The sequence below is a fragment of the Ooceraea biroi genome, chromosome 12 (assembly GCF_003672135.1).
Source record: "Ooceraea biroi isolate clonal line C1 chromosome 12, Obir_v5.4, whole genome shotgun sequence".
NCBI lineage: Eukaryota > Metazoa > Arthropoda > Insecta > Hymenoptera > Formicidae > Ooceraea > Ooceraea biroi.
Genome location: NC_039517.1, coordinates 7,670,739 through 7,684,511, shown reverse-complemented (window position 1 = coordinate 7,684,511; position 13,773 = coordinate 7,670,739). Strand labels below are relative to the sequence as shown.

The 13,773-nt window shown below is 46.8% G+C and overlaps 1 protein-coding gene across 3 annotated transcripts in view; it reads right to left on the bottom strand.

Annotated features, from left to right (window-relative positions):
• Nucleotides 1-13,773, bottom strand: part of LOC105284227 — a 197,570-nt gene that overhangs the window by 110,932 nt on the left and 72,865 nt on the right. The gene's annotated exons all lie outside the window — the stretch shown is intronic.

The following is a 13,773-nucleotide window of genomic DNA, read 5'->3' as shown; positions in this document are numbered from 1 at the left end:
TAGAGGCAGATGATTTACGGCAGTCGACTGTACCGTCGTGGGAGTACGAGGCGCACGTTGGCGGCTGTGCAGTATTAATCGACACAGTATCCCGCGGTGCGAAGCGGGCCAGAAACGCGGTTAGAGAATTAGGCAGCGCGGAGTTGGAGATCCGAGTACCGTCGTCGTCGGATATTCAAAACGAAGTTCACGGTTGTTCATGGTTGTTCGCAGCAGACATGCCGTCGTCGCGACCGTGCCGCGAGGTATGCACGTCATACGCGCCCGGGAATTAGGCGTACGCGCTAGTTAATACGCGGCATAGGTGCGCCGTGGTATCCGTACTTCGCAAACTCGCCTGATGAGGCAATTAAGGGCCGCCTGTAACGAATCCCGTTTCCGAGAGAAAGCGAGAGAGAGTGATAAAGGCAGAGAGAAAGGGAGCGAACGTAACATAGACGTAGTTAGCCATGACGGGGTAGTTTCACACTGACTATGAGACGCGCATCTCGGTCAAAAATGGTTGCTCGTAACAGACGCCTCGCGTCTAGTTAGTCCTTAAGTCGGCTGCATTTTTAGGTCGGATTATCGTTACCCGTTTCAGAGAGTAATTTAAGCCCTCTGGCAGTGCAACGTTGGTCCGTGCCAATTAATTAGCACTCTCGGTATAGATAAAAATAAAAGTAAAAAATTAAAAAGTGATATATTTAATAATAATTAAAAAGTGATATATATACGTATAACTGATAATGGTATCTGACACATAAAAAGGTACTATATAAGAGCAGTGATAGCGCGAATAATGAAATGAAACGCTATCGCATTAGGTATCGAACTGAGCCCGAGCGCGATCCGCGCGCGAAAGAATTAGCACGTATAACAACATTGATTTCCGCTTCAATTTCCATCGGCAAATCGGAAAATCGCGCGCACTCAATCATGGATATATTAATATTTGTACTTGCACATAAATAATAATTTCGGGGGAAATATAATATCTCCGGTAGATGGTCGGTATCGCGCGCGCGGAGCCACGCGCGCCAATCTACAAATGTTTGCGCGTAATTATACCAAGCGTGTTCATTAAATGCGAAATGTGCATTAATCGCGTCGGAGGTTTGTTAAAACGTTGATTTATTATGCGAGCCCGACGAAGAAACGCATGACGGCGTACAGGGCCGCACGAGCCGCACGTAACACAATCGATGGGGAATCTCTTGGCACAACAGAGCGGCGTAACTGCTAGATCTAATTAAACCAGATGTAATCAAGCCACGTGACAGTGGTTTAATTAGATCGCATTGATCATGTCAGTGCTTTCGCCGGCTGCAAGCTGCTTTCGTTTGTTCATACGCCGCGAGATTAATAAGTTTACAGAGCGGGCGCAATTTCGCGGTAATATCGGCTGTAATAACATCGCCGATATTGGGCACACTCGCACTACCGTTTTTACTCTACTGCGGATTAAGAGCTTCCGCGCGTTACACGTCGACCAACGTGGTAATGAACGAACTTTCTAATGAGTTTAGCGCCTCGATCGCCTTGCTCGAATGAAAAGGCAGCATGTCGATGCACGAGTGCAATCGGCCCTTAAATCGCGGAAATTTTCGCTCTTGACGATTCCAAATATCTACGCGTCTTAATCTTCATTCTTTTTTTTCCTTGGAACGTTTAAAAAATAAAGAGATTTACGTACGCCACGAATAAATTTCCGTGCATTGATTGACGTCGAAGACGCTTTTTAAAATTGAACGTCACAAGTGTATCGCACAATCTTCATAATTTTGAGGGACCTTAATCCCGCGCGTTCACCTTTGCATTAAAGTTATCGCGAAAAAATGCAAATCGCGCACTTGAGAAGGGCTTGTAACGTAGGGCGACGGATTAAAGCCATGCCAGGCGAAAGAGAGGGTAGAGAGGGAGAGAGGATACCGCCGTATCATAGTACTCGCGTGAAATTTGTTCGCCACGTAGATTACGACAACGCCGATACGATCTCACGATGTCGCTATCACGCCGCGTCGGGGTTGCGACGTTAAGCTTGGATACAATACCCTGCGCCGGATATGAATCGAAGTTCAGAGGTCCCGTCGTACGCACGATGCCCCCCCAGAGTTTCCGCATGACGTATCTCCGCCGATACGAGGATCTCGCAACGCGTAATAACGCGCCCGTAGACGACGCACTTTCCGGACCGCCATGTTTCGCAAACTTGGCCGACGACGCGGCCAATTAGGGGCGCGCACCCGATCGGATCGCGCCTCAAAGCGCCGAGCCGATGACACAATGACGGATTAATTGGATCATCGCTAATCACGTTACCCTCCGCCCGGCAACGGTTCGCGGCGTGACTCGCGTTAATCGATAGAAGCTGGCGCGACGGTGGAGAACACGATTGCACTCGCGAAAGTTGCGGCTCCTCCAATTTCGAGAGTCTCTCGGCTTCGAGACTTCCTCCGTGTTACCGTGTTGCACGCACGTTGTCGTATTACTGTACAACGTTGACATACAGCCGACGCTCGTGAGTAAATAAATCGCACCAGGTTTCTCGTCGAGACGCGGTATACCGACAGCTGCGATGCAGGCGAAACTATTGCACAGAATTTCTGCGGTGTACGTGTCTCTCTGCGGTGATCGACGAATTTTTGCGGCGTTTAGAAGACCTCTCTTCCGCGCTTACGCGGAGCAACACCATGCAAACTTCCGCTGAAAAGGCTAATTAGAAAGCAAGTCGCGATCGAATTCTCCGTCGAAAGCGCCCGCGCGCGGCTGACAACGGCGGATTAATTAGATCGCTGATCACGTTACCTCCTTTGTTAGCACAACGACGCAACTCTTGTAACGAAGGAAAGTTGCCAAAGGCGCGAAATTTATTAAGCTTATATGTTCTAGCTAGGCGTAAAACGCTCACACGGACGGTGATGATGGTTTAAGGTAGACTCGACAGTTGCTGTCGTCGAGAAATTGTTGTGTTCTTTGATGTCTGTTAATAGTGTGCAATGATTAGAAACAATTAATTAATCACAAACTAATAATCCACCAAATAACAAATAATGGTCAGTCCAATTGACCGGTCAGCGAGCTAAGAATCTTGTAACTCAAACGTATCCGACACACTGTACGGTATCAAAAATCGCTATCGCGGCGTTATCGGCTCGACCATTATTGTCGAACTATTTCCGATACTTCCTTTCTGTATTGCCTTTGATACAGAGAAGCCCTCGTGCGCGATGAAGCAATAACGCCGATATTCGATCGAGTGGCCGTGCCGAGTCGGTCTGTGGTTACGACAGAGTGTAACCGTGCCGAAATTCGAAAATCGTAAAAACGAACACCGTTCTGAACTGTAAAAGAGTTCTCGGCCGAGCTTTTACTGCGCGATACTCGTAAATTCGGGCCTGTCCCCGTTTGTCGCGAGGCCGCGTACATACGTCCTGCTCGTTCTGTTTCCTTTTTTCGCCGGCCACTTGCGAATCGCCATTTCGCTGATCCCAACCGGCCGTGAGGGATGATGACCCTCAGACCAATACCCGATAGCAATCTCCACGCAAACCTATGCTCGCGCAAATGCTCGTACGAGGGATATCGGTATTTCACGCTCCGAGGGTATCAGTAGCGCAATTTTTAGCCAAGTGTCAAACGAGTATCGATTTTGGCAACTCTACTACACATGTATGTACCTACACGTATACTATACATATATAAAGTGCATGTTATATTGTATCTATATACATATTTACATATTTAATTTAATCATTATAGAAACACTAAAAGAATTTTAAATTTTAACGCTTTAAAAGAAGAAGTTGCTCAGATAACGCTAGAATCGATCGCTGAATCAGCCCGGTCAGCGCGATCAGTATATTAGTTAACGGGTACCACGATTAAGCGAGAACTGCGAGCCCACGGTCGACTTTATGGCCAGCCTCGATGTACTCGTCAAGAATTAACGAGATGCAAGGCCGCGGCGGACAGTGGGTCGGCCGAGGGCCGAACCGCATCGTGAACCGATCGACCGTGGTGGTGGCCGACGAACGACGAGCGAGAGAGAACTTGGCCGAGTAGCCGGTGCACCCGATGGCCACGGTAACTTCCGCACGATTTACCGCCCGGTGCGCGTCGAGCGCGATCGACAATGGCCCCGAAGAACTCACGCCCGATAAATCCCGATTAAAGGCGACAGATCAATCGATCGAGCTGACGCAAACCTCGCGAGGTGTTAAGCCTGTGGAAATCGAGTTTCCGTGTCCCGGGAAGAGACGTGAATTTCTTCTTCGTGTGAGTCCCCGCAAAGATATCCGACAAATTGTTCCGTGAACTTGTCTTTTCTCTATATAGCCATTGCCATAATTCTTTTATCCTGGAGAATATGTGTTACTTTTGTTATTCTTTCTCGTAATGCTGATTGACATCTACATTATGAAACATGTCCTTTTGGGAATTTAAAGCTGAAGGGTTTAAGAGCGAAGACAAGAAGAAGGTGAAGATGGCGAAGAGCGTAATGATGGTGGGTATAAATTTCAGATCGACGCGACGCGACGCGAGAAGATTCCGTCGCGCGGATTTAATTTCGCGGGGCAAATATTAGATTTCGAATTTCATCTGCCGCGCCGCTCGCCACTCCGCTTCATACCGCGGCGATCTTCTTCGCAGTTAACTTTAGATCCCTGTGTATATTCGCGCTTTGGTTGTACCACCCACGCCACGGACGCCATCATCGTTGCCGCCGCCCGCTTATATCTCACTCCACAGAGCTGTGAGATTATGAATTTTTCTCAACCTCTCACCCCTTGCCGCTCGCGCGCCCGCTCCCGTTCGACCTTTCTCCTCCCGAAGGAAACTTTACATCCTACTCCAGGAATATCGCTGCTATATTTCTCCCGGGCTTCAAGCGGGATATCGAAAATTCTCCCGCGCGGGAAATGACGATTCGGATCTCGCTGCTGAGAGGGTGGATCCTTCGTCCGCGCCTTTTGTATAAATAAGCCGCTCGTGAATCCGCCGGGCCGGCATTCTTCCCTGTCGTGCGTTTATCTTGACATTAAATCCACGAGCGGGAATTTTTATGTCTCGAATTTTCACATTTATTCCGGATGCTTGCTGCGCGAAGCGTACGCGCTTTCCGCTTGGAGTTCGTTTCGGTAAACGAGTCGGCGTGATTTATTCCAATTGTCGCAATTATCGTTCGCTGGCTAGAGGAATTTTTCAATTCGGTCACACGTGCGACCTGCAGGAACGTTCTTGCCTTTTGTGTTACGCGATACGCGTTATCGAGCTCAGCCGCACTCTCGTACCTCACAACGCACGAATATAAACGCCCTTATTGGCCGTATGAAAGCAAATCTCAGCTTTATGCATCCCGGGCGGAATTGCGACTACTGATCTCGCAAGCGAGCGGCACTCGTAATTTTTCACTTTATTGTGACGTTCTTGAAGTAGCCACCCGGCATCACGAGCAATTACAGTTTTCCAGCGAGCGAATGTAAAAGGGCGCTTCTCGCATTTTGGATTCATTGGAGTTGCAACGAGGTTAACCGAGACTCGCATGTTTACACGATCGAGATTTTTATGTTGTTATGCAAGCAACATTGATATACGTTCAATATCGTTAATGTCCAATATCGGTAAAATGAAAATTATATTACGAAAATATGATGTGCTATTTATAAAATCGCTGTCATTGCAGCGTTAAAAAGAAATTAATGTGTGTATGTGTGTATGTGTGTATATGTGATCATTATCAATGTAAAGTTGTAAATACATTTTAGCTCTATGTATACTGTGCGTATAAATTATGCGGAAAGCGCGTGTATTAGGCTGTTTCGTCGAGGATAAATTGCTATCTACGCCGGCAAACACGTTACCGACCTCCCTAAACACCTACGCTACCTGCATTCCAATGATAAACTCGGTTTCCGTTAATTCCTATCTCTCCCCTTTTCCCGCTTCCCCCGTAAATTAGATATTGATCCACTTGGATGCCGTTAATTCGACATGGTATGTCCATTTACATAGCGCGTTCGGCTCAATCTCCGAAAGTTGCCAAGCGCCGATGGCGGGAGGCCGTTCAAAAGCGGGCGATCCGACTCGCTTGCCACCGGATTGCTTTCCGTGCTAACAGGCCCGCAGGGTCTTCGAAATATCAATATCCTCGTTACGTCCAGTCGCGCGCCCGTCTAAAGTCAGCGAAAACCAGTCTATAATTTAATATGTGAGTTGCGTATAATTTAATATGTGCGGATGCACCGCACGTTTCGCTGGTCGCGCGGCTTGCAATTAAACTCCCCGCATTCCGATTATGACGGCGACCATACATGGAATTATTCATACCTCGCAACAATGTGTACAAGGTAACCGCCAGTACTACTGCACGAGATTGTAATGGCAGATTCTTCAACGAAATTAAAACGAGTTTCTCCTTTCTCTCTTCCCGACGAAAATTTCACGAAGAAAACTTTGAAGAGAATTGCGAAGAATTTTTATGAAAACTTCCGTGACGATTGAATGACGGGACTGAAAACGTAAAGTAAAGAAAATCATTTGTTATTTATTGATATTATATCGCAGATTGATTCATGAAAAGTTCAATTAGTAATATCGGAAATTAATTTGATTAATTTATAAGCGCGCTGCACTTGGCGGCTACAATAAATTAATCACTTATGATTTTGGGATTACTACTCGTCGAGCACACTCGAGTGTTCTAAAATTCTCTCGATGGCGTGGTTAGGACTTGAAGTAACGTTTAATTATTGAGCGTCCTACACGAAGAACCCGGGCTGTCCGAAAGCCGGTGTATCAGGTTTGCAGACCGTCCTCTCGAAAGTTCCTTTCCGCCTCTAAGTGGGCGAATTGCCTCTCGAACCGTCGAAGCAGGATCTACCGGTAGATACGAGAATGCGGATGCTCAGTAGCGATCCGCAAACAGCTCCTTTCGCAATACCGCTATTTGATATTACGGAAAACTCGCCCGTTGAAATCTCATCTTCAGTAATCATATTCAGAAAAGTATGAATTAAATCTTCTCTGCCAGCGTGGCGATTGACACATTGCCGTAAGCTTCGGATAACGTATCGAACATGGAAGTCCCCTTATCCGGTCTACCTTATTCTTATACATAATGCCATTTTATCATTCGATGCAGCTGAGTCAGCAGAATAACATTCTAAGGCATGGATCAAGGCTCTGCTGATGTAGCATGCATCACGAAAGAAAGAAGCGGAATTAATCTAGTTTGAAAAAAAACAGAAAAAGATACAATATGTTTTTCGATGTTGCATGAAGTGCAGTTTTCAGAAAATTAATCATTTATATGCTAATATAATAATATTTTACACATCCTTCCGGTCTCCCCCAATTGAGCTAAAGCAAAAGCACACTTTCACTTTCTAATGTAAGCGAGCATGATGTTACACCATGCGTCCAGAATTATCTTCAGAAAATATTTCAACGACTCTCAAGAAATCCGCCAACAGCATTCACTATTCGGAGCGTTTATCGTTTCGTATCTCCGACAAGCTCTCTTTCTCCCTCTCTCTCTCCTTCTGATCCTTGCTGGGACGAACGTATCGTTCATTCCGGACGAGGACCACGTCCGGCAATATCCTTCCGTAGCCGAGAAGAGCGCGGAGGAGCGACAGTTGTTGGGATTGCAACGCGTCGTCAGGAAGGGGTTGCTAGCCGGGTCGCCGCCCTATCTACGAACGTAGCGACGTATACTATTGGGTACGCTCCTGGGTAACGTTCCCCGGGGTATCGTCCGCTGGTCCTGCGTTATCTGTAGCCGTAGTAACCCTCCACCGGTCCACCCACGCCAAACACTGCCACCCGGCACCGTAAACACCCGCGCCCGCGCAGCCATCCCCGATGTTTGCGTCTTTTCGTTCTTCCTCCGAAGGACCCGTAGTCCATCGTTCTCTCTCGCTCTTTTCTTTCTTGATTGTCCGCGTACCGCACTCCGACGTCTTCACGGTTTTATACCACGACAAATTATCGCATTCCGCTCGCTCGTCTCTTTCTCTTTCTCGCACTCTTCATAATGAGAAACACGAACGAGATGGTTAATGAATGACATAATTAAAGGGTTTCTCAAAAAAATGTTACTGCCGAATTTATCAAGTGTCGCAAGGAAAGAAAGTCTGTAATGGCGAACGTTTGCATTAATATTATATTATATTTTGTTCGAGAATTTTTATGAATATCGAAAATAATAATGCATCTTAGAAATTTAATTCCAAATATGGATATTTGAATAAATAATTTTTCTTTTTATAAGGGTCAGAGCAGGAAAACTTTTGACTTTTATCTTAACAGTTGGTTGCCGAACGTACCTACTGCTCGGGCAAATAGAAGCGAGACAATATACAATTTTTCCCGGTACAGAATCGCCGTATTCTTTTTCTACCTTCTGGCAACACTCGCGCTCTTGACTGTTCGCTCGTGCGAAGCGCAGTATCCGGCCGTTGTCTTGTGTTTGCACGACCATGAGTTATAGTTCCTGCGCTTTTCTTTCTCTCTTGGTACTCTACTTCCAGGTCGGATCCTGAACCGCGTGTTATTCGAGGGAAGAGCTTAATCGCACAATTTCGCCACCGCTGCAATGCTCGGTAGATCAGTAGACTTCTAAAACAACTTCTACACCTCTATATATCTCCGTATCTCTCGTCGACACACGCATTAAATTACAAACGTAAAATTTGGTTTCACTGGTTTGCTGCATTTCTACCAACCGTATTACTACATATTTCGTTATATGATTTTTACGTGCATTGTTTTTCTGGCAATTTCTATCGTGAGAAATGCGTACGGTATTTTCACCCATTTTTTACATACATATGTACATAATTTTAGTACATATATGCACATAAAAATACCGAGTTTGCGCTTTGCGTTTGCATAATCAGCTTTTTGAATTTTTAATACTTTACCACTTTGCCATTTATCATGGTTAACTTTCTGGAGCGCCCTGTGCATTTGTCCGTTGGGGATGGGCCGTCATAGAAATGAACAATCGCGACGAGGGATGTTTGCATTTTCGACACGGCGCATATTTCCGAGAGAATCGGGTCCCTTGTCGCTTAATTAAATCCGCAATTACTCTTGGCCAGACCAGCGACACGTTAATTGACCGCGGAACGGCGCCGGCACTTTCGCGGTGTTATCGGGAAACGTGCCGACCATTTTTCAGCAAGTGGCCAAAAGACAAATTTTCGACCGCTTCGCGAAACTCTCATTCGCCGTTTTGATATTTTAATGCGCGCCTAAAAATCGTTTATGAGATTTAACGATGATCAAATAAGGATGCATCTTCAAACATAAAAAGTAAACAGTTTTTCGATTACAATATATTACGTTCCATTGCACATTAGTTGCATCCTGCGAAATTCTTCTCATTAGCATCTCGGTTTGGTCAATTACGCCCATCACTTCTTACAATTTGACGACCAAACATCAAACCATCAACGGAAACCCCAGTTGGTGAGAATCAAAATAATCTCACTTAATCACTTTTTTAAACGCACGTTAAACATGGAAACTCTCGAATTTGTTAACGACGTTGCTCACACCCAGCATCCATCGCTTGACTCGGCGAAGTAGCCGGACTAATTAGTCGGGCCCAATTAGCGCTTTCACTCGGTGCGCGGTGAGTGATCTTTGCTTTTCGTCGCGGGTGCACTCCGGCTTTCCCTGTAACGTTAAAAAAGAGAGAAAGAAAAATAAAAAGGGAAAGAGAGACCGACACGAGAGGAAAAAAAAGAGGGAAGAGTAACGAGGATGGGTCAACGACAGTGGCTGCTATACTAATCTCTGCTGTGGGAACAATATTTCGTCGGGCGGCCATAAATTAACCTGGACCCACCGGCAACACCACCCTTTATCACGCGACGCCTCGTGACAGATATATACTGTTCGCGAACTTGTACGCCGTTCTACCGACCGCGTCGCGCCCGCGTTCTGCGTCCCACATCCGCACCACCGCCGCCATCGCCACCCTCATTCCGATTTCTCTCCTCTCTCACTCGCCCCCGCCTTCCTCTCCTTCTCTCTCCTTCTCTTTCTCTCTCTATCCAGTAGTATTCTGTCCTCGAATTCCATGTGGGCAACTGTGTTCCTATTTACTCGCGCGCGGATCTGAGATGTCGCCGCGGATGTACAAACAACCCTCTCTTGCAGCGTGCACGCGCGCCCCTGTGCTCATACCGGTTCCCCATAATCGGTAGATCCATCTTCTCCTCTCGGGACGCGCTTGTGAGGAGGAAACGCGAAGGTACAGGGTAAAAGGAGCAAGATTCGAGGGGAAACGAAAGGAGAAGAGGAGAAGCGTGTGCGCATTACAGTCCTCAATTCGTGGGAATTCCCTCGTTCGCGGTGATCCTCGTTCCTCGTCATCCCTCTGTGCGTGACGGCCGTGCGATGGATCATCCACGGATGAAAGGAGATCTTACCCCCGCTATTGTACCTCGCCTTTTACACTTACGGGAAGTGCGGCGATGCATCTCGCTTAGACATTTTTTTTTATTCGACCCGGCGTGCGATGCACCTGTTTCGTCGCGCTCGTTTCTGGCGCTATACCAATCTCCCGTAATCGAGTGATTTATCTTCCTCCTTCTTTTCCTTCTCCATCCCCTGCATGCATACGTGACGAGAGGAAGATGGGGTCATACGTAACATATCATCGCGCGCCTTCGCGCGCCGCTTACAATGGACGTCGCTTTTCCGCAGCGTTTCACATAGACGTCGCGTTACAAGAAGCCCGGTAACGTCCGCGCAACTTGGCTTTCCGCTCCCACTTTCGTTTCCGCTTTTCAATTGGACGCCTTTTATGCGAAGAAGCAAGCGCGCGCGTCCACGTCAAAACCGAGGAATAAGTTTCTAAAGTTTCCCTCTGGGAAGGGCTATCGCGCGCGTGCTTGCATTGCGGGCTATGAAAGTCACTTGCAACATAGTAGTACGCTTCGGTTTACTTGAAACAATCACTTGGCCTGGAGATACATCCTTTTTCTGAATTAACAATATCGTTCCGTAATCGTGTCTGTGTTTATACACGTATATAAATCAATTTTTCGACATTATTACAAGTTAGTAACATCGAGATCTATTCCAAAAATTTTCCTAGGAATTCCGAGGCCTTCAGTAAAGCGTCTTTATCCCGAAATAGTTATACATCCAACCCTCGTTGGCTCCTTCTATATAAAAGCCGTCCAATTTATAGAGCGCTTCCTGCAGCGGCGTCCTTATTTATCGCAAGCGCGCGAATCCGAGATATTGTTACGGCTGTACCGGCGTCCCATTCACGCCGTATAAATTCCGCATAATCGCGAGATCCATCTTCTCTACCCCTCGCGAAAAGCGGGCAAACACAGACGAGTGAAAGCGCAAGATCGCGCGTACAGCATTCTCTCTCTTTCTCTGGTACAACGAACCGTAGCGTACAATTATGTGCCAGGGTAAGGAAGTGGACGGTCCCGTTGGTGCGAACACGATTGTTCTCGCTCTCCGATTTATTCTGCGCGAAAGAATAATCCGCGGAACCAGATATAATGGTGTCCTGCAGAGAGAGACTCGGCTAAACATAGCGGAACGTACATGTCGGTCAATGAGCATGCACTATGACCATGTGTGCTCTTATCTGACTCTCGAAAATTAGGAGTACATTGCCCGTTGGAGTTTTGAGTATCTCCAATGAAACTCGGCTAATTTGAAGCTTTATTCTTTAGGCTAATGGTAAGGTCGGTACACATACACGAGGAAGTAATTTCAGACTCGAGCCGCATTTTGGAATTGATAATTACGAGTCTACATGAACCTTTCATTTCATCAGCGTATGGCGTCCCGGGATTCGTTCGAAACTTCCTCACGTCCTCGAACTTACGGACAGTAATGTAGCCGGTATCGTTACGAAACCACGTCCTTCCGCTGGTCTCCATGGGACGATTCTTCGTGGAGTATCTGCCAGCATCTGCTCTCTCCGTTCTCCTCGTTTCCTCTACGGTATTCACTTCGAACAAACGAAAATATTTGACCGCCTCTTCAGCTTCTCTCTCGTTCGCGATCGTCGTCGGGTTCTCGTACGCGACACAGGGGGATAATCGATACCGCGAAAACTTCCTCCCACGGGGAGACAGACAGGGAGAAGAGAAAGAGCGGATAACACCTTAACAGCCCCGAAAGTCCTGCGTACGACGGTTCGCCGGTATTCATTCCATTCAAAGGCGACCCCGCCTCGTAGCTGAAGCTCCTGAAGGACTCGTCGATAATTCCTGCCTTCGCCTAGCTTCCGTTGTTCAGGCCACGAAGTCTCTCTTCTCCCTAATCTTCCCCTTCCCGTCGTTCGTCGTCGTGTGATCTTTCCCGCTCCCGCCCGGCTTGTCCTTTTCTTCCGGCCGCGGAATCCACCATCTTTATTCATGAGGCGAGAACCCCCGAGGAAGTTGAACGAAGATGCAAGATTACCAGAGGGTTGGGCGAGAGGAAAGACGGAAAAATGCTAAACTACTTTAGTCCTGTGAGGGTTGATGGGGGCGGATGATTGCCACGGCCACGCCGGTGGCGATTCTCCTGTCGCGCATATATTCATTTTTATCTACGTCGCATGGACAAGATTTTCGTGCAACAAGCCTTATCTCATCCTAGATCTCGACATCCATGTCCTACTTTAAGCTCGCTCCCGCACGACTTTATCGCATTATGAATAGAGATTACCGCTATCACATTGCGCCGAAAATGTCGGGTCTCGTGTGCCATCATCGTCGTCGCGACGCGTCCAGAACGGTGGGTTGCAGAGTAAAAGTTACAGCAGAATCGTTGCTCTTACGAAAAATTGAAGAGACTCGGGAAATATCTTTCTTAGCAAACAAAAATCAGGAAACTAATCAACGAAACTTAAATTCTCTGACGCTCCGCTAAATCGTAAATAAAATTGTTAAATAAAATCGCCGCAAATTACTAGAGCTTCATAATAGTCCGGCGTTTTGAATTAACAGCGCCAGAATGAAACAAAATACGCATTTTTCCGTTTTACTCTTGAACTTCGACGCCACGTATTTCGACAGGAAATTTCGTTGGCAGTCATTTTCATTCTTCGACGATATAGTCGGAATCCACGGGGAAGTCAGTGACAGATAACCGTGAATTACCGGGCGCTAATTACTAATTTCACACAGTGCCATTAATGCGTTTTCAATTGTTCCACCGTTCTCCCGGTCTCTCGGCCGTTCCCCGGTCTCAACGACATAGTTCGCCTCTAATTGAACGCTCAGGATTTTCACGATTTTTCCCGACGCTGCATCGGCGCTGGCCGCCGATGGGACGGATACTCGTCCGGGATGCATTCGAGTCCCGAATCTGGACCGAGTCCAGATTCGCTCGTTTTCTTCCATGTCGCCTGGCCTTTTCCGTTTGGCGAAATCCTGCGGCGGACAGGGTGATATCGCACAGAGAATTGATTGCTATTGATTTCGTAGATCGCCGGCGTTTTGTGGTGAATTGTGGAAATTATGACAATTCCATTTTTACATTCGACCCAGCGAATTTTCTCTAAGACGAAGTCGGAAGCTTCGCTGAAGTTGAAATGAAAGATAGTAATTGGAGATTGATATTATTCGATTAATTTTAAATCTAATGGTTCTTATCAAATTTTGTAATCTCGATAATAACGTCAAAACTATAAGCAATTGTTACGATAATAATGCTGCAGAACGACAAGAAATAATATAAACGATTCCCTCTGTTCAGGAGCAATTCCGTTCCGTTTTCGCGTATTAATGAAAATATATCACTGACCAGGCACGGTCA